We start from the raw sequence: 21,634 nt of genomic DNA on the forward strand, positions 1-21,634 counted from the left end.
CAGTAAAGAGAAAAGATTCAAACTGTAGGTTAAGTTATGCGGAATAACTATATACCCATAATGGGACGGACGGGCAGATAGGGGTGAAACAATATGCCTCCCCAACATTCAGTTGCGGGAGCATAAAAAACAGTTTCGATTGGCTGACTCAATAGATCGGTATGACTGAGTAATATAAATCCATCAGGGTGAACTCAGGTGCTCTAAAAATTTAAAAGATTCTGCTCGATGTTAGACACCCGTTCTGTTATTCGTGAAAGTACAAACCCAGAGATTTGCTATTATTTGGTAGTTAACATTCGAGGAAAAGTTGACGGTATTATGGTTACGACAGCTGGAACATATCCGTCGTCACATGTGAAACAAATATTCAAAAAAATATAATTTCTCAATTAGTGAGAGATAGATCAGAGAATTCAATCGATAATTAAAGTACGGAATTACTGAACATCGGATGATCGCAAGTTCTTGTGGATGGTCCGACAAACACTTGTTTCAGAAAAAAAAATCACATCTCTATACTTGAAAGTGAGGTTAATGTACAGATATAATTCTATTCTGGGACAAGTTTGTGCGTGGTGGATAATACATTAATGACGGGGAATTCATCCTCACAGAAATGACTATTATATTGTAGGGATACAAATCAGTATACTTTGGTTTATTGTTATATATTATATTAATACTTGTTTATTACAGGTACATGTACAAATAATTTTAATGCATTTGTATATCATTTTATTCTACTAAATTGATAATAGTGCAGTGCAAGTATTTGTTTGACACGTCACTCTTCTGTAATAATTTGATTTTTCTAATAGAATGGATTTGAGTAGGCGTTCGTATTTTCCCGCAAAAAATGTTTAATTATCCATGCAGAGTTATCGTTCCTTTAGATTGCAAACGTTCTTGAGATATACTTCCGTATGCGTGTGCATATATATTAATGATTTTTCACTTATAATTATATACATTTAACAAAACATTTAAAAAGTTTTTGATGAGTATTCATTGAAGAAATGAATTTATAACAATCGATAAGGACTATTCGTTTGCACTTGATGATGTCTACGTATAATCATGTTTATAGATCGGTTAAAAACCCAAAACGATTATTACGTAATGGAAATCTAGGCGATAGCAATACACCGGAATGCCCTCACGGCCATCCGCTGTTAAACGATTGACATTCGTTTATGTTCAAATGATCATTCACGTAAACAAAAAGTGGGAGACTTCTTATTTTATAGTATTGATGCTTTGTCGGTTAGTCCGAGCCCTGAACATCCCCTACCCATGTCCCTGTAACTTGAGTGTGGGTTGATTTAAAGTGTCTCATTTGTTAACAATTAAGTACAAGTCTTTTGGTTTGTATTGAGCCTGCGACATCACTGTAGCGGCAATGAGACATAGCAAACCTATATTCCGTCGTCAAATAGTGGTATTGGCGTCTCCATCGTTTAAATCGTTAGGTTTTATTTTTACATTTTTCATTTCGGAACCTTTTATAGCTTACGGTGGGGAATGGGTTTTGCTCATTGTTGAAAACCATACAGGCTTTATTTAGTTAAATATTACCGATTTAAACTATTTTGACATGATAATTTTTTGGAAACCACAATGAAGTGTTTTAAAACTTGTATAGGAGTTATTCCTCAATATAAAAAAAGCATCTACAGAATAAAAAACATTTTTTTTTAAATTTTGCTTTTACCGATAAATGTATCTATAAATGAACAGCCGGTCAACATTACGTTTTACACCGACAGCAGCAATATCAGGCGAGACACAGGGTCCCGCGGAATATTTTACAAAATTATATAATGCGGCTTCTATTAAAGAACTAAGAGGAAAACGGCAGGACTGAGTGATTTGGGAATATCCCAATTATGTCGGAAGTACTGTAAACTTTTAGTACTATTTTCTTATTATTCTCTGCCATTCCCCTTTTTCATACCAAATAACTCTGAACGAGCATTCGAACTTTAATTTAAACTTTTACTCAATGGATAGCAATACTCGTCCAAAGCACATAAAACAAACGACATATTTAAATCTGTTTAAAAATAGAACATATTTTTTTTCGAAATTATCACGTGATTTTACCTCATCAAGTAATGGGATAACCACATCAAGGAATGACAGGACCACATCAAATATTGAAAACAAACACATCATGTAGTGTAAAATTGTGAAACACCATTACGTAATGTTAAAACCATATAAAGAATAGGCAAATAATCATTACGAAATAACAAAACCACATCGTGTAATTAAACAACTACATAACATTAAGTTACATTCACATCAAGTAATGTTAAAACCAAATTGACTTATGACACAACCACATTAAATAATGGTGAAACCACATCGAGTAGTGACAAAACCATATTAAGTAATGACAAAACTATATCAAGTCAATACGAAATCATATCGTGTAATATCATAACATCATTACGTAATGTCTAAAGACAAAAGATCATCAAGTAATAGTAAGATAACATTACGTAATATCAGAGTTCCACACAAGACAGCTGTGGCGTTCCATACGCGTCTGGCAAACACAATTTGAATTCAGGTATCTATGATAAGTTTAGTTATAACATATGATGTACAGATTGACGAGAACTTTAACAAAAAAAATTAAATTAAATAAAAGCAACAATAGTATACCACTGTTCGAACTTAAGAAAATCAACCGAAAAATTAAAGACGACTGACACACATAACTTAATTAATACACTTATGGTCATCATTAAGATTTGTGCATCATAATCAAATTCACACCAAAAGATGACTGCCAAAATACAGATAAAAAGATTGACTTGGTCTGTCCATATCAACATAACTTATATATCGTTGAACAAGTAAATATTTTTAGAATTGTATTCAGAAGGCGTTAATGGTCAGTGTATGTCCTTTCAATGTAGCTCTCCAATTACATGTATCTTCCAACTAGGAGGCTTGAAAAAAAACTAGTCTGGTAAAAAACCCGATTTGGAATTCGAAATAAATTAACTGACATACTACGTCTTTATCTATGTTTAGAACTGATAATATTGTCGTTGTAATATCTTATAGGCACAAGCAATTGTGTTGTACGTTTTTGAAATAATTGCTGTAACAATGAATATAACGTTGAACATAAGGGTTCCGAAAACGTCTCATGAGAGTATGCCTACAGAAGATTAACAATAAGGAAGTTAGCAGTTTTCACTTATTCACCGTTATTAAAAAGGTATACAGGAAGCCTTGTTCAGCACAAATATTTAGAATGAGTATTTAAATTAAGTCGAAAGATGCCTAGGTTTAAGTAGGAAGACAAATTAAAGAAAAACATATTGTTTTTTAAAGAGTTGACATTAGTGATTGGTTTTTTTTTTCGTTCTCGAAGAAAACCGAATGTATTAAATAATTGAAAAGAATTGCCTTCATTTAATTCCTTTTTTTTTTTTAAGTTAACACTTATATCATTCTATTGCCTTTTAAACCAGTTTGTTTTACCTTCGAACGCATAGAATAACCGCCATTACATCTTTGGAAGAAGGACACAAACTAAGTGAACGATCAGTATCAGATAAACAATGAAATCATTACCAATACTCAAACTAAAGAAGATCTGAAAGATTATAAATTCTGTACTAAGAAGAAACTGAACCCGTATTTGATATAATTATATGAACATAGTCGAGCGGAGTCAGTATTGTTCAATGTTTTGTTGCAATTTTGTGTGACCTGTATCCTAAATGAAATGTAATGAGAAATATCATCTTCATCTTTTTCTGTATTATGTTATCAAATTAACTTTCTGAAGAAATCTTTAGCAACATCGTATAATGCTTCCAATGTTTCATAAACCTCGTGTATCCTTGATATATAGTCTAGTACCATGAAACATAATTACATGAAAACATACAATTTAATCAAGGTGGAAGAACACCGAATATCCCCGTCACATCCATATATTAGTAACTAGTTATTGTTTCTCGTTTAATTTTGCTCACGTGCTATAGATAAAGTGTCTTTATTATATACATTTTGTTTTCTCTGTTCTCTCAATGCTTATTAGTATCTGTCTGGTATTGAGAAGGGATCTGAAACTGGTACAATATGCAGTAAGATGAAATGTTCTAATAACGTCCATAACGTTAACAAAATGATCTGGTATCAGATGGCCAATAACAAATGCCTTGGTTACCACAGTGCTTTTCATTCATTATCGTACATGAAACTCTATCTATAATAAATCTTTATTTAGTGAGGACCATTTCCTGGTATTAGATATTTCCAGTAATAAGTTATTCTTCAACAAAGTCTTCGGAAGATTAACATGAGAGAAAAGCTTAAAATTTTGATAGAAACTTTTATTCCAAACAAACGATGTTAACGTTTCATTTAACGTTTAATAAACTAGCATTGGTATGCGTTCTCCATTGTCTTTTAATAGCTAATATTAATAATCGGCATATCTCAACGTTTACTTTTAATGCTTCATCCAGGTTCATATTTCGACAATGTTTTTTGATTAACATATACAAATATGTTTGTATTATTTTTTCCATCTCTATTCATGTATTCTAAGTGCTACTGAAATAAGTTTTGATGTACTCCCATATCAAATAACCTTGTATAATAAAAGGAATAAGGCCTACCAAAGTAAGTCATGTTCCCCTATTTATTATACAATAAATGAAAAAAGTTAAAAGGACAAAGTTTTGTCCCATTTGGTTTTAATGCTAACCTGCAGCATAAATTACCTGAGCTGTATTTGCCACAACTTTTTGGAACTTTGGACCCTCAATGCTCTAAAAATTTATACTTGTTTGACTTTATAAATATGTTGATATGAGCATCACTGATGAGTCTTTTGTAGACGAAACGCGCGTCTGGCGTACTAAACTATTGTTGCAACTATGTATGACTTGCAAACTAATTGGAAAATAATTAGAAACTGTGGAAATCTTATCTCCATCTTATCTGTCTAGTGTTATTGAATTTAATCAAAAGAAATCCTTAACAACATAGTATAATGTTTTCAATGTCACATAAAGCACATGTATCATTGTTCTATAGCATATTTACATGAAAATATACTGACACGGGTTATGTTCTTCTCATATATGTTATGATGGTATGATACTAAACCCCTAACGGGAAGGATTGTGCCTGATATTCATATGATGAAATCATAATCTTTCAGTCAGTTTAATTGAAGTCTGGAGCTGGCATGTCAGTTAACTGCTAGTAGTCTGTTGTTATTTATGTATTATTGTCATTTTGTTTATTTTCTTTGGTTACATCTTCTGACATCAGACTCGGACTTCTCTTGAACTGAATTTTAATGTGCGTATTGATATGCGTTTACTTTTCTACATTGGCTAGAGGTATAGGGGGAGGGTTGAGATCTCACAAACATGTTTAACCCCGCCGCATTTTTGCGCCTGTTCTAAGTCAGGAGCCTCTGGCCTTTGTTAGTCTTGTATTATTTTAATTTTAGTTTCTTGTGTACAATTTGGAAATTAGTATGGCGTTCATTATCACTGAACTAGTATATATTTGTTTAGGGGCCAGTTGAAGGACGCCTCCGGGTGCGGGAATTTCTCGCTACATTGAAGACCTGTTGGTGACCTTCTGCTGTTGTTTTTTCTATGGTCGGGTTGTTGTCTCTTTGGCACATTCCCCATTTCCATTCTCAATTTTATTACATGAAAACAAAGTGCGATTGATCGAATTCACCATCGTTTGACTTCGAAATGTTGTTCTGACAATTGACTCACTAGTGCAATTTAATCAAAGTTGGAAAAAACTCTGCATATCCCCGTTACTATAGTATTAATGAATAGGTGTTTTTATAATGGCCCTGTTATATGTCCAAGGTCTGTTATAATGGTCGAGGAAGTCTGTAATGGACTGAGGCAATTATTGAAAACCCTAACTGTGCAGACAAACCGGGCATTAATACAGGGCCATTACAGAAAAACAGGGCCATTACAGAAAAAACAGGGCCATTACAGAAAAACAGGGCCATTACAGAAAAAACAGGGCCATTACAGGAAATATATAATTTTTAATAAACAGTCATTTTTGGCAATAATGTACTTAGTTGGTTAATAAATGAAGATAATAGTCACATGTAATTTAATATTTTCTTGAAAATCTCTTTAACGGCTACTTCATGCTGATTATTCTCTGTCTGGTACTGATATGTGATCTACAATTAATAACAATAAGCAGTATAATGGGATGTTCTTTGTACCAACCCAATAATTTTAACGCATGTTTTTTTTATCATAGGACAAAGAACAAATGTATTGGTTACTTTTTGTGAGTTCATTCATCATTGTTCATGAAACTATATCAATAAGACATATTTTTTAGTGGGATATCATTTGCATGTTTTGTTGCAATTTTGTGTGACTTGCAAACTAATTGGAATATAATAAGAAATTTTATCTCCATCCTATCTGTCTAATATTTTTTAATTTACTTTCAAAAGAAACCCTTGACAACATCGCATAATGTTTTCAATGTCACATAAACAACCTTTATTAACCAACTAAGTACATTATTTCCAAAAATGACTGTTTATTAAAAATTACATATTTTCTGTAATGGCCCTGATTTTTTTTTCTGTAATGGTCCAGTTTTTCTGTAATGGCCCTGATGTTCTGTAATGGCCCTGTTTTTCTGTAATGGCCCTGTATTAATGCCCAGTGTGTCTATATTAAGCCCAGTTATGGTTTTTAATAAAGTTATTAAATTAAGTTGTAAAGAGTATAATACCTTTTTGTATTTTATTTGATTTAGTAACCAGCACCCAACATTAAAGAACCATATAAAGTGATCACTTTTCATCCTGTTTTTCAACACATAACTTCTTTCAACTTAATATCTTGGATATTTGGTATATTTAAAGCTTTATCATGGTGAAGTACAAATTATTTTTCTCAAACTAAACTGTCATTAAAAGAGTAAGAGAGTCAGGGGCGGATCCAGCCGTTTTAAAAAGGGGGGTTCCAACTACATGCTCCCATTCAAATACATTGATCTTCCAAAAAAAAAGAGGGGTTCCAACCACCGGACCCCCCTCCCCTTGGATCCTCCACTGAGAGTACAAGTTGGCAGCAACACATACACTTTTGTTCAGTTGGTTAATAAAATGTATTAAGAAATGGGTGCTTTTATAATGGCCCTGTTATATATCCTCGGTCAGTAATAATGGCCTCGGATGTCTGTAATGGCCCTCGGCGTTGCCTTAGCCCATTACAGACTTCCTCGACCATTATAACAGACCTTTGACATATAACAGGGCCATTATAAAAACAACCATTCATTAATACTATAGTATTATTGTTCGAAAGCCTAGTTATATGAACACATAATTACATGAAAACACAGTGGGATTGAACGAATTTGTGATGGTTGTAGTCTATGGCTTGGAAATCTTGATGTGACAACTGACTCACTGGTGAGTTTGTAGAGGCGGGAGAAAAATTTGTATAACCCCTTTAGATCAAGATATTAGTCACTTGTAATTTAATATTTTCTTGAAATTCTTTTATAACGGCTACTTCATGCTAATAAATCTTTGTCTAGTACTGAAATGTGATCTTTAGCTAATTACAATAAGTAGTCTGATTAGATATTCCTAGTACCAACACCATAACTTAACGCATTGATCTAGTATGGAGGGACCAAGAACAAATGCGTTTGTTACTCTTTTTTTGTTCATTCATCATCGTTCGTGAAACTCTATAACCCTATTAACAATAAATCTTTATTTAGTGAGTATCTCATTCTTAATAATCAAATATTCTTCCATAAAGTCCACGAAAGATTGCCATAAGGAGACACCAAGACATTTTTAATGATTCTTTTGTATCAAATAAACAATATTAGCGTTTCATTTATGGTTTTATGAATTCTTCATGACCATTTTATAACACATATTTGTGTTTCTCATCTATAACTATTAGTTGTATACCATGATTCTCATTTGACACCACCATGTATTTTAATTATTAAATGAAACTATTTAAATGTGTTTATTTTTTCCATCTCTATTCATGAATATCAAGAGCTACTGACATTTTCTTTTATTATTCCCATATCAAATAGCCTTGTACAAATAAGAATTTATGTATACTACTGAGAGTCAGTCTATTTCATTATTAATACAATACAAAGATTTCATCTAAAATTACTAAAATTTGACCCTTTTGGTTTTAATGCTCGCATGTCAAAGATGAACAGTGTTGGCTTCCAAAACTGGTTTTTACTTTTTATATGAAAGTGGTTCTTCCAGGAAGATTTGTCAAGTATCATAATGTAATATCCTATGCGGTATGAACATTTAGTTGACTCTTTAATTTAAGAAGTTAAAGATTGCTAACCGAACCGTTTTCCCCCCTCTTGGTTTGTTTAAAACTATAGCATACATGTGTGATAATCATTATTTAGCTTGTTTATCTTTTTTGTTAAAGCAATTATGATCTTTATTTTTTTTTAGTTTCATGATATGTAGAAGTTGGAAGATTTGTCATTATGCCAGTGCGCTAAGTAGTAGTAAAGTGTATACAAGCATCTGTAATCTTCAAGTTTTATCGGCCACAACTGCTTCAATCTGTCTAACAGAATCCCATAAAGGCTTCCCTTTCATGTAAGATTCATTCTGTAAAATTCCTTAAAGATATCCTATGCAAAACTATAGGTCATATAAAAGTAAGAACATGTAGTATGAATTCCAATGAGACCACTATCCACAGGAGACCAAATATAACAGAATGCAACAAAAACAGGTCACTCTACGGTCTTCAATAATAAACAGAGCCCGCATAGTCAACCATGAAAAGTCACATATATGACGAATGTGTATCATTCTAATGCAACATCGTTTGTAACGTTCATTTTGATTGGATAACGCGGTCGACAGTTAAATTTATCTGTGACCATCAATTCGCAAATTGATGCTTCGGAGTTTTAGAATACAATACAGTTATCTTCTTAATATAAGTGGGGAAAATAACGGTATAATTCATGTACAAAACAATGAACGAAAACAAATATGTAGCAAAGCAACAAACGACAACCACTGAATTGCAGGCTCCTCGGTGACTTTTGACTGGCACATACAGAATGCGGCGTTAAACTCTTCAACAACCCTTATCTAATCTAGGACAATGGTGTAAAAGTACAGCAAAGAACAAACTATAATAATCAGTTTTAAAAGGTTTAAAAGAGAGGCGAAAGCTGTATCTGTTGCATCCTTTATCTCAAGTTCGATGGGATAGATGCGTGTACATAGTCACCAAATTTTAAATTATTTAATAAGATAACATCATGTAGCGTAACGTAAAGTTAAGGATACTGCTAACTTCTTTTCTTTCTTCCTAAGTAGTTCCTGTATGCAGCCAGGCTCACACGAATAAAGGGAAAGGTTGGTTGGCAAGAAGAGGGATACAGTACCTATGGAAATGCCGATTGTTGAAAAACACGTCATCCAAATTTTTACAAATTAGGATTTCTTATTTCATTAACACAAATAAAAATACATCCAACAAAAATAGAGTATACGTTGATGATACTTATACATCCCCTAAAGACACTTATTACAGTTCTGAGAATACTCGCAATTACTGACAGCTTTTTCGAGCCGATAAGTTACTTCCGGTGTTTCCGGTATCGGTTGTTTACTTTTCCATTGTGACGTCAGATGTTTTTTATGACGACGTCAAAATTTACGGGAACTTTTGTGGGGATAGTTTAATACTTGCTAACAAATGCCATTGACAATTATGAATCATTTTATAGTACAACAAACATGGAGTAGTAATGATCGTAAAACTCTTCCAAATTTTCAATGTTTCAAAATTATATAGGAAATGTTACCATAAATATATAAGGAGTTAATGATGCTGTTGTTGGACAACTATTGTATATTTGATTCATAATATTAATTTTCTTTATAAAGTGTTTGACTGTTTTAGTTATTGCATTAGTTTATTTGCCTTACATAAAACTATTGTCGGAAGTATATGATAAAGCGATTAATACATGGCCTTTTCCATATCAGCCTGGGTATCATCCCTTGACCCATATCAGCACCTCGACTCCGTCTCGGGATGATACCCAGCCTGATATGGAAAAGGCCATGTATTAATCTCTATATATTATATAGGTATAATGTCATATTATTAGCTTGGCAAAGAAAAATGCTAAATAAATATAAAAAACTACTAGCATTAACCGAAAGTGATGAGATATATACGAGAAAAAGACCAACTGTCTTTTATTTTGGGTAAAATTAATTAAATAATTTTATTTTATTAGGTTATATTTTTGTCAATAAAGTTGCAAAACTCTTTGACTTTTAAATTTTTTTTTATCTGTAGCACCGACATTTCAAGAGAATCTGGTAATCAAGGTAGATACATGGTATACCGCCATCTTGGATTGTACAATCACAGTAAAATAATCGGTCTAGTTATTTGACTAAATCTGCAAATTTGAAGACAGATTTGCAATTTAAAGGTTAGACTGTTTAATAATATAAAGAAAACTTGTTAATTTATTGTATAATTCAAAATATTTAAACAAATATAATTGTTTTTGCTTTTAGAATAATTTTCTTCAAATGAGCCATTTAAGGGAAGATAATTATTATCATATTTTTGAAAAGAACATAGTAAAATCTTCATTTTGCTAAGTATAAGAAAAAATATTTACTTATGATCTACCTTAATTAGTTTGTTTGTTATTTGCTTGTTTTTTTATGATTCTAATACACCTTATCGCTAATCCCGGCTGACCCGGCTGCCTGAACTTTTGACGCATATTACAATCACTTTTCCAATGTGGCGTCAGATATTTTGTGTTATGAAATAACCTGTGTGCTATCCGATAATGGCTGACAAATTGCGATAAGGTGTATATATCAGTTATTTCCCCTGTATTTAATGTAACCTTAAATATAGGCAACAGTAGTATACCGGTGTTCAAAAGTCATAAATCGTTTGAGAGAAAACAAATCCTGGTTACTAAATAAAACCAAGAAAAACACATCAGCCATAAGGCCTCAGGCCACAATTAATTCCCTTTGTTCGTGGTCTAGGAATATTATTCCCAGTTATTTATCTGGGATATTTCTTCCGATGTAATCTGTCTAATGTTTTCTTTGAAATGTTTACTATGTAAGTGGTCTTATCAGTTGCATATATATTGAAATAGGTAAAACATGTGGAAAAAAGTAATTGTTGAAAGTGATAGTAGTGATTTGACCAAAATGAAAGTAGGGTAGTAATTAGCTTTCGTCATGTATTCAAGATTCAAATCCTGCCATTGACATGTTGATGGGGCTCTCAAAAGAAAAAGCACTGATGGATTGTCCTGGGACAAGCATATTTTATTAGAATAATAATGGTCTATAAGCAGTTAAATTTATTTCATGTTTGAAGCAGTGCAAGTTTTTTAATTCAATTTTACTCTAACCAAAAAATGCATTGTAGCCAAGGGGAAGAATAATTGTGTTCTGAGACCATAAGAGGAAAACAAAGGAACCACATGAACACTGAAGTGCAACAAATACAAACGCCAACACTCATAAACCTTTTTTCAATGGAATAATTACCGAATGTACATCACTGATCTGATGATAGCCTTTAAACCAGTGAATACCCTGCTAAATAATTTATGACTCCATTTAGTTCCGATAATAGAAGCAATCGGATGTAAAACCTGTCGTGGTAACAGAGAAGGGATTTCAAATACCGCACTCCATGCAACCAACAGACACAAAATTCGACAAAAGATCACACTGTTTGGGGTTTTTCATTTTTATATTCGCAAAGAATGGAACAGGTCACCAACTTTAGCTAATATTACTTATCTAAGGAACCACATATCATCTGTCAACAACAATACATTTAAGAAATTTATATGTACTTTGCATTAATGATATGAACCCTCTTTTTTTGTTAATTTATCAATTAATCCGTCAATGCAGTTAATACATGCAATTAAGAACTTTTTTTTTCTCAGAAGGAAGCATTGATTAAAAGAAGATGATGATATATAAAGTACGTATTGTTATGGATATATTTTGTAGAAAAGTATGATTAACTTTGTAATAAGTGAGTTTAAATTTTTCTCTTGAATACAAATCCCTTTCTCTAAATTTCGCCACCTGGAAAAATAGGCTTAATGATTCAATTATCATGTTCCCTTAAGATGTTTATACATTTTGTCAACCAACAGAAGAAATTACATACGATTAAAGTTTAAAACTGAAAACGGGAAAATGAGATGAAGTAGAATGCATTTTATTTCACCTGTCTTTATATTCAGTTTCCTTGTCACTATGCATATCACATGCCTGAAAGTTATGAGAACAAATCTTCGATATTGTGGTAGTCATGCTTTAGAAAAATGTTAGCTGTTGATATCCTCCTATAGATTTGAGTCAAAAGTAGTTTACCGATGCTTTAATCTCGTGAATCCTTTCTATATATACAAATCAAGATAAAAATAATAAGAGCAAGAGAATCAAGTCCAAGAAAATGACTGTACCAAGTCAGGAGTATGACAGTTGTTATCAATTTGTTTGATGTGTTGTAGCTTTTGATTTTGCCAGTTCATTTTTTTTGTGATTTTACTTTTTACGCTATTAATGCCAATCTAACTTATATATAGAGCAAGCCAGTTACCATATATCTGCATTCAAATCAGATCATATAAATGCTCCAGACGCCCCAGTGAAGCAACATTCAGTCAAAATGTTACATACTATAGAATACGTCATGATCTGTAGATTTAAGTACAGACGACCTTAGTTGTATATAAAGATCTAGACCACAACAACTTATGAGTTTGTGTTGGTCAACTAAATCCGAATGGTATCCTTAATACTGATGTACTATTGATTATGAACTTTCTTCCTCATAATACTTTTGGAGTAGTTTTTGTGTCTTGAGATTAAGATATATACTATGCAATTTCGGTAGCATTTGTAATTTTTAACCTTTAATTTAATTTGAAAGAGGGGAGAAAATTGCCAGAGGGATATTCACACTCATAGATCAAAAATAAACGTACAACGCTATGGCTACAAATTTCATTCCTCGTGAAAATGATTGGTGTATTTTTATCGGAAGGTTTCACGACGAAATTAAGAAAAAGACAAGTATGATAATATCTTTTTTCTCATTTTGATTACTTCCTATGTCGCTTTACATCTTCAAATACAAGTTAAAGTTACGATAATACTTTTCTGTTGATTCCACAATCACTTCAAACTACTTGGCATTTACTTCAATCATATCTATCTCTACATTTGTATTTTTAGTCATCATATTGTGGGAAGTTTTCATTGTTTTAATGTTTTGAAAAAGGTAACAAGAATACAATAGGACAGATTATATTGAAAATAGCTTGATACCATCATGGTCAGATAATTGGAATTGAGATGTAATTTACATCTATTTTAAAAATCACTTTTCTGATATATTCTATTAGTTTAATATTGCTATTTATATTCAGAATATCAGTAAATACCATAGGCTGGTTATACACATTTTTATGCGCAATATTAAAGCAGATTGATAATTTCTTTATTAAATCATTACAGTCATAGTAACAACCTATAAGTCCAATTCCAAATGCTGACAGTTTTAGGTGATACATGCTCTTATCCAGAAAATATTTCTGTCCATTAAATCATCCAAGTCATCATATCTTTCATTGCAATCACAACAAATATTAGATGCAATATTTAAAGATTATGGTAAGATTAAAGGATAAATTTATTTATTCTTATAGGCGAATCACAAAATAAGTGGATCATGTGGAGCTACATTTTCTTCAGGAGAACCCGAGATCATCGTTGGATTGTGGTAGGGATCAAGATGTTCAGTCGTTTGTTGTCTATGTTGCGTTTTGTATTCTGTTGTTTGTCTTAAGATAGTCTTACGTTTTTTGCAACGGCATTGTCAGTTTTCCTTAATAATGAGGTTAAATTTTGATTCGTTCGCCTCTCTTTTGAAAATAAAGTAAAAAAGTTATATATATATATACAAAAGATTTTAGGATAAGCTTGAAAATAAAAATACCAAAATGTATGATCGGATATTTAAGTACCGTGATTTTGTCTCTTTTTAATCGTTTAAAACATTTGAAAACTATTAAAACCTTAATACACCCTATGTGAAGTTGTTGTTACACAGAAATGGGATCTTACAATGACAAGATTGAAATCATCTCTTTTTTTTTTTGAACAGCGATATACTACTGTTGCCTTTATTTGTCGTAAAATTATTTTCTCAACCGACACTCACTGTCAATTAGTTTACTTGTATTTTGCTTTGAAGCAGACGTATCTATATTGTCTTTCAGGATAATGCAGGGTTATATTCAATCTCCTTAAGGGTATAAATCATTTTTTTTTATAATATAGGATTTCGCTATATATTTCTTATAAATGAACTGTATCATATACTTAATAGAAAAATGAAATAAAAAAATGGGGTCACCGTTCATTTAAGATCACAATCTGCCTCCGAAACAAGCATACATTTTTGTTAATGTCCTTTTTTCCGTTGAACTAATCGGAGGAATAGAGATAATATCGAAATAAAAAAGAACTGAATTACAGAAATCGCTTAAATTTTAACAATTATTTAGTGTATGTACAGCTTATTTGAAAACAATAATAAAAAATATAGATCACCGATGAGATAAAAAAAAGATCAATTTTAATGCCAAAATATGGCATTTTTGCAGCAAAGGGAGATAATTTGGAGCCTTTTTAATGATATAACCTTATTAAAAGCCATCCGGGGCCGAACCGAATCGATTTTTGGGGTGATTTTTGTACCATATCATAAATTAATAACTAATTGTGTAATGAATAAAATTTCTATCAAAAAAACAAATGTTTGATTTTTGCTGAAATTTTTGTACCCGCGAGCCTCCTATAGGTTGCCTCCTATAGGTTGCACTTTGTAAATACAGCTGTTTCTAAAACCACGTTTCTTTTTTGGGGATCTTGAATATTTATAAAACATTAATCTTGTTTACATACTGGTTCCCAGTTATGCTCTCTGTGTTTCATCTCACAGAGACAAAACTTGGGAATGTTACCAGCAAATAAACATGTGCATATTGTTTACATTGAAATCTGTGGTAGCCTTTCATTCGAGGTAGGGGTAGTTCAGAAAATTAGTGTTAGTTTAAACTCTGAGAAGTTCAGGGCATATAAACGTTAAAAATATGCCGCACAGCCTTTGAAAAAATTCTAGTGCATATGAACTTTCAATTCTAGGATAAGACTTTTCAAAACTTCATAGTAAAAGTGGTACAGTTTTAGCCGTAAAAGAAGTTCCTATGGTAAATTGCATTGTCAATATTTACAGAAATGCAGTCTTAAAAAGCCTCAGGATTATGTCTTTCTTGTTAGAGTAATGGCCCAACTCAACAAACTGAAATGCTGACTACTGGGCTGTATATATCCCCGATTAGTACAACTCCACCTGCAATGTCTAGTCGAATTACAGATTCTCGGTGCATTATTCGTAAATTTTGAAACAATTTCGATATACATATCGAGGTCAATCAAATCAAAGAAATTTTTGCCCAAGACAATTCGTTTTCATTTCTTTGGTGAATTAACTTACAAATGATATAAAACGAAAGATTGATGTCCCGTGATATCTTCCATGTAATACTTTCTATGATTTTCGTCGGCTGTTGTCTGAATAACACTCATTAATTTTCTTTCTAAAATTGTTCTATTTGAAGTCATTTATTGAAATGTTCACACCACATAAAGCGGATGTCGATAAATCACCTTAACCGATTGTAGGAATAATATACTTGTTGTCTCATTTAATTAATATTTATTGTATTTAGATTAAATTCGGTTTTCTTAATTTCTTAATAAACAGTCTTTCTATAAGAATATTTAAGAAATTGTGTCCTGATCATTTAAATGCACCCACATATACCGAATATGTTATTTATGTTTGTATATAACACAATAGAAGTATTGAAAAAATTGAATCACGAAAATACTGAACTCAAGAAAATTCAAAACGTTAAATTTTCCTAATGCAATTTTATATTCAAAGCTGTTTTTGTTTGAAGGACAGTTGAACACCAAACATGCAGCTGGAAAAAATGATTTCCACTTTCAAAATAGATTTTATATTTCAACAATTATAATTGAACTCACCAAAGATACAAGGCTTAATTATAATAATAATGAAATAAACGGTACCAATTTTATTGCAACAGACGCGTATTTCGACAATCATAATCTCTTCAGTGATGCTTAAGGACAGCATATATGAAAATCCAAAATCTAATTTTATAATTTAAGAAATTATTAAACCAAAAATAAACCAACAGTATTTCTATATCCAGGCAAGGAAGGATATGGTGTTAGTATAAATTTAAATGATTTACTATTTTTAATATCAAATTTCATTCAAACATTATCTTTATTTACATGTCATTGCCGAAGTACTTGCAACCTGGATTAAAACTAAGTGAACTCAACGCATATTATTTCTGCCACAAAACAAGAACATAGATATCTCAAAACAGTAAACAGACAGGAACTGGGTACTTTGTAAATGAAAGTTTTTTTTCCTGCCTCGATGTGTTTTTTTCCTTTCATAGTACTGATGTCTTAAAATAAAGTTACATTGAATGATATTACGACTGATGCAAATTGGACGTGAATTTCACTACAAGTGGAGGATACTTGTGGTCATATGTTACATATTTGATATTAATATTTCATGTTGGTCAACTAAATCTCAGATGGCGTCTTTAAAACTTTTAAAGAGATGCAATCAACTTTTACTTTGAAGCATCTAACTTTTATCGAGATAAAAAAAAGAAGTAATGTAGGCATATCAACTGGAATTCTGTTACATAGAAATGGAAAGTTAGCAATCTGAGAATCACAAATATCTCTTTCTTGTCGGAATATATTATTTCTCAAACGACTCTTAATGTCAACTTCGTGACTTAGATGAGATGCAGCAGATACCACAGTGACATGCTAACTCATAATTAGAAAAAAAACCGACAACGACACGACAAAAAGAGAAAAAGACATAAAAAAAACTTACAGTACAAATGACTGAGCAACGCGAACCCACCAAAATCTGGGGTTATCTCATCTGCCCCATAAGGGTAAACATCTCCTCTTCCACTGGTTGCAACTGTTGTACTGCTTATGTTGGTACAATTCCGGTGATAAGTCTTATTCAGTAGGTCACTTTTGGGGGAAAGACGATCAGAATGTTAGTACGATAATTGGACCGTATCAGTCGTTGTCTGTGAAAAAGGTACCCCATAGCAGTCAACTTAGTCGTGCTTAAGTCCGTAAGATTTACGAAGGGATGATTTCGACATTACCAATTGAAACTCTGATTTTAATACCTTTCATGTGAGTAGCGATCAACTATCAGGGAAATCATAACAGGAAATAGAAGCCCTAAATATCGTATCAACTAGGAGATGTAAACTCCATATGCATGCGATGCGGAAATGTAGCTACGTAGAAATGGAATGTTCACAATAGGAAAGCTTTCATTCATCTCTGTTGTCGTTAAATTTTGTTTTCAACCTACCTCTATTCTTCATTTCTATATACAAGTCAAGATATGAGGCAGAATTTACTGTATCTGTTAATTTAATTTAATAGATAAAGGCAGATGTGGTGTGAGTGCCAATGAGACAACTCTCCATCCAAATAACAATTTAAAAAAGTAAACCATTATAGGTTAAAGTACGGCCTTCAACACGGAGCCTTGGCTTACACCGAACAACAAGCTATAAAGGGCCCCAAAATTACTAGTATAAAACCATTCAAACGGGAAAACCAACGGTCTAATAAGTCTTTATTTATTTGAAGAGGATTGCCAACACCCATACTGTATCTGTTGTATCCTTTATCTCAATTTCGATGAATAATGATGCGGTCATTGAATTATCAAGTTAGAAAACATAATCTATAGAGGGGAAAGTAAAGGTAAAGGATAATGCTAAATTCTATTTTTTCTTCCTTATAAGATTGTGTATGGCGTAAGTCTTTTATATAGAAAGGACAGTTGTGTCCCATAGAAATGCCAAATTGATTGTTAAAAAAACATGTCTTCCAAGGTTCAATTTGGACATTATGCAGACGTTTCAGAGCTGTAATATCCTTTACTACTACTAGTATGTCAAGGTAACTGACTTTCGGTTAGAGCAAATTTGTAGAGGAACGTAAAGTCATATGATAATCATCATGGCAAGCCGTTTTTATATATCAAATAATACAAAACAGTTATAACCCACCACATTTAGTTCAAAACTTATCTAGTATTTTTCAACTGATATCTTAACTGATATCTTATATTTTGTTTATTTCAAAAATATCTTATAACACATTAAGATTTAATCAAAAGATATGGCAAATTATTTATGCTCGTGTATATTTGCGTATATGCTACCTAAATTGACACTACATAAGGTTGACTGTTATTGGTTAACCGATACGACGTATGTATGTCTGAATCCAATAGCAACATGTTTAGAGGTCATATATCTTTATATAACAGAATTGTTGTCAGATCTGTATATGGATTCATATGTCTCATGATTCAAGCCTAATATAGGAAAGGCTACTCTGTCGACGTCCCAAGTCTCGTTTTATTTTATCAATTTCGATCGAGCCCTTCTATTTTAAAACCTAATTTAAATCTGTAAAATAGGGTTATAAGTTCTATAGGTTGCATTTCTGTAAATATTGACAATGCAATTTCCCATAGGAACTCCTTTTACGGCTAAAACTGTACCACTTTTACTATGAAGTTTTGAAAAAAATCTTATCCTAGAATTGAAAGTTCATTTGCACCACAATTTTTTTCAAAGGTCAAAATATAGGGCTGTGCGGCATATTTTCAACGTTTATATGCCCCGAACTTCTCAGAGTTGAAACTTACACTAATTTTCTTAACTACCCCTACCTCGAATGAAAGGTTACCACAGATTTCAATGTAAACAATATGCACGTGTTTATTTACTGGTAACATTCCCCAGTTCTGTCTCTGCGATATGGAACACAGAGAGCATAACCGGGAACCAGTATGTAAACAAAATTAATTTTCTATGAATATTCTATTTCTCCCCAAAAGAGGCGTGTTGTCAGAAACAGCTGTATTTACAAAGTGCAACCTGAACATCGGTAAATGATTTATAATTTTCGTGTGTTCGAAGCCCTTTTATTGAATAATAAACAATTGAAACAACACGTTAATTTCATGAGTCTGATACGCATGGTTTTTTATTTATCTTCATCGGGAACGGCCAAACCTTAATATTTGAAAGCTAATAACGTTTGTAGCTCTATGACAAAAAGAGACATAAAAGGTATTGACCACGAAAAACTGCCGTTGTATTTAATTAACGAGAAAGATATTACACAAATGTTTCAATCGGTTAACGTCGAGGTTATTCCTTATGAAATAATATGGTACACCATCATCACAATGTGTATGTTCCACTATTCGTAACCAAAATTCTGTCCTCTTCGATTGTGACATATTTTATGAGACTGATTATCGAATATGTACTTGCCTGAGCAAAACGATCATTGTCATATGTGAAATAGGAACTTCTGACTCCTTCGGGACTGACGAAAGTTCATCCTTTACTTGTTGGGGGTCGTGTTACTCAATCTTAAGCTTTCTGTTTGTCTTTTCATCGTTTTTCATTTTGGTGTAACATTAACATGATTAAGGCCGTGTTCACATTGACCTAAACTCGATGTTGTGTTAGTGTAACTCACACATAAACTAAACATGATTACGTTCCCATTGATAAAACTCAATGTTTACATGTAGTTTAAATCATGTTTTGTCTACATGCAGTCGGTAGTCGATGTAGGTCTTGTGTAGGTTAAGTGTACACAAAAGTAAGGCCGTGTTCACACCATGTTCACTAAACTTGTTTACAATCAGTTTAATATACTGGACATTGGTTTCACATTAAATTTGTTCCCATCTATACACCTTGTTTAATTACCTGTACATAAGATTTGTTCACACTTGTAAACTCGATGTCATTTAAATGTTCATTACGTAGGACAGAATGCAAACTTTTCGGACAACTATTGTAGCAGTAAGGGAACGGCCATTTCACTTTAAATCGGGGGGGGGGGGGGGTATATTCCGAACCTCGATTGAAAAATTAATCTGATTCTACAGATGCATGATACATTATAGTGTTAAATGTTGGAAAAAAAATAAATACCAGCATCGAAAAAAAAACCGGAATAAAACGTTTGCGCGGAAAAACTTCTGACTCAGATAAATAAGCAAAATACCCCCTCCCCCTTTTTTGAAGTTAAGTGGTTGCTTCTTTATGAAAGCCATTTTGATGATTTGCAGTAGTTTAAAGTTACTAAAGATGTCTCGATTAGGCATGAGAAAACGTAGGCTGCAGGAGCGTGCTTACAGACGAAGAAGAAGGATATATTAGGGATCACGATATTTCTATCTTTTCTTTTTGTTCAAGTGGTATTTCTTCTTCAATGTGTATTTGGCAAAGGGAGGGGATAATGTTTTTTTTTCCCTTTTAAGTGTAATTTAACGGATCCGAGATACTAGACAAATAATACATTACCTCACACTTTTTAAGTAATGCATTTATGAGTGAATCGTTCTTTGAGTAAAGACCAGTGGCAAATATTTCTGTGTAAGTCAAGTTGATTCGGAAAGATGTGAACGTGTAAAAAGTCGGACCAATTTATGTATTTCTTATTTCGGACATTTAGACTTGTTTCTTATATTATTCAAATACATGTATTTCTACAAAGAACTTTATTAATAATTGTTATAAATATCAATTTTATTCAAACATCGCTTCTTCCTTAATATACACGGTGAAATTAATGTTTTAAATGCCTAGTTTTGTGTACACTTAATCTACACAAGGCCTACATCGAGTATCGACTGCATGTAGACAAAACATGATTTACACTTCATGTAAATATTGAGTTTTATCAATGGGAACGTAATTTCGTTTAGTTTACGTGTAAGTTACACTTACACAACACCGAGTTCAGGTCAATGTGAACATGGCCTAAATATTTGCCACTGATCTTTTTACTCAATCAACGATTCACTCATAAATGTATAACTGAAAAAAGGGTAAAATTAATTGTTTGTTTGTGTAGTATCTCAGGTCTGTTAAAATACAATTAGAAATAAAAAAAAAATAAAACCCCGCCCGTTTGCCAAATACTCCTTGGAGAAAATATACCAATTTTAACTACTGCAAATCATCCAAAATGACTTTCTTAAAGGAGCAACCACTTTACTTAATAAAAAGGAGGGGAAAGGGGGGGGGGGGGGGGTGGAGGTTCTTAGTCAGAATTTTTTCTCTCGCGAAAGTTTATAATTAGTGTTTTTTTTCGATTGTGCCAATTCAATATTTAACACTATAATGTATAGGGAAACTTTGGATCCAGAATATTTGTTCATTTTAATCATCTGAATGACCAGATTTTTTAAATCAAATTGTTGAAATATCCACCCCTTTTTTAAAGTCAAATGGTCGTTCCCTGATTGCTAGAAAAGTTGTTCGA

The 21,634-nt window shown here is 32.3% G+C and overlaps 1 long non-coding RNA gene across 3 annotated transcripts; it reads left to right on the forward strand.

Moving 5' to 3' along the window:
- The first annotated feature begins 2,514 nt into the window (after positions 1 to 2,514).
- Positions 2,515 to 13,972, forward strand: LOC143054615 (uncharacterized). Of its 3 annotated transcripts, none has more exons than XR_012971779.1 (6): positions 2,515 to 2,578; positions 8,510 to 8,659; positions 9,395 to 9,436; positions 10,392 to 10,530; positions 12,037 to 12,074; positions 13,813 to 13,972. It is a non-coding gene; the product is annotated as an uncharacterized LOC143054615 (long non-coding RNA). The 3 variants fall into 3 exon arrangements; XR_012971764.1 differs by having other exon boundaries at positions 9,398 to 9,436; XR_012971795.1 differs by lacking the exons at positions 10,392 to 10,530; positions 12,037 to 12,074; positions 13,813 to 13,972 and having other exon boundaries at positions 9,398 to 9,563.
- Positions 13,973 to 21,634: the final 7,662 nt, after the last annotated feature.

This window comes from Mytilus galloprovincialis, chromosome 1, assembly GCF_965363235.1.
Source record: "Mytilus galloprovincialis chromosome 1, xbMytGall1.hap1.1, whole genome shotgun sequence".
NCBI classification, from domain to species: Eukaryota; Metazoa; Mollusca; class Bivalvia; order Mytilida; family Mytilidae; genus Mytilus; species Mytilus galloprovincialis.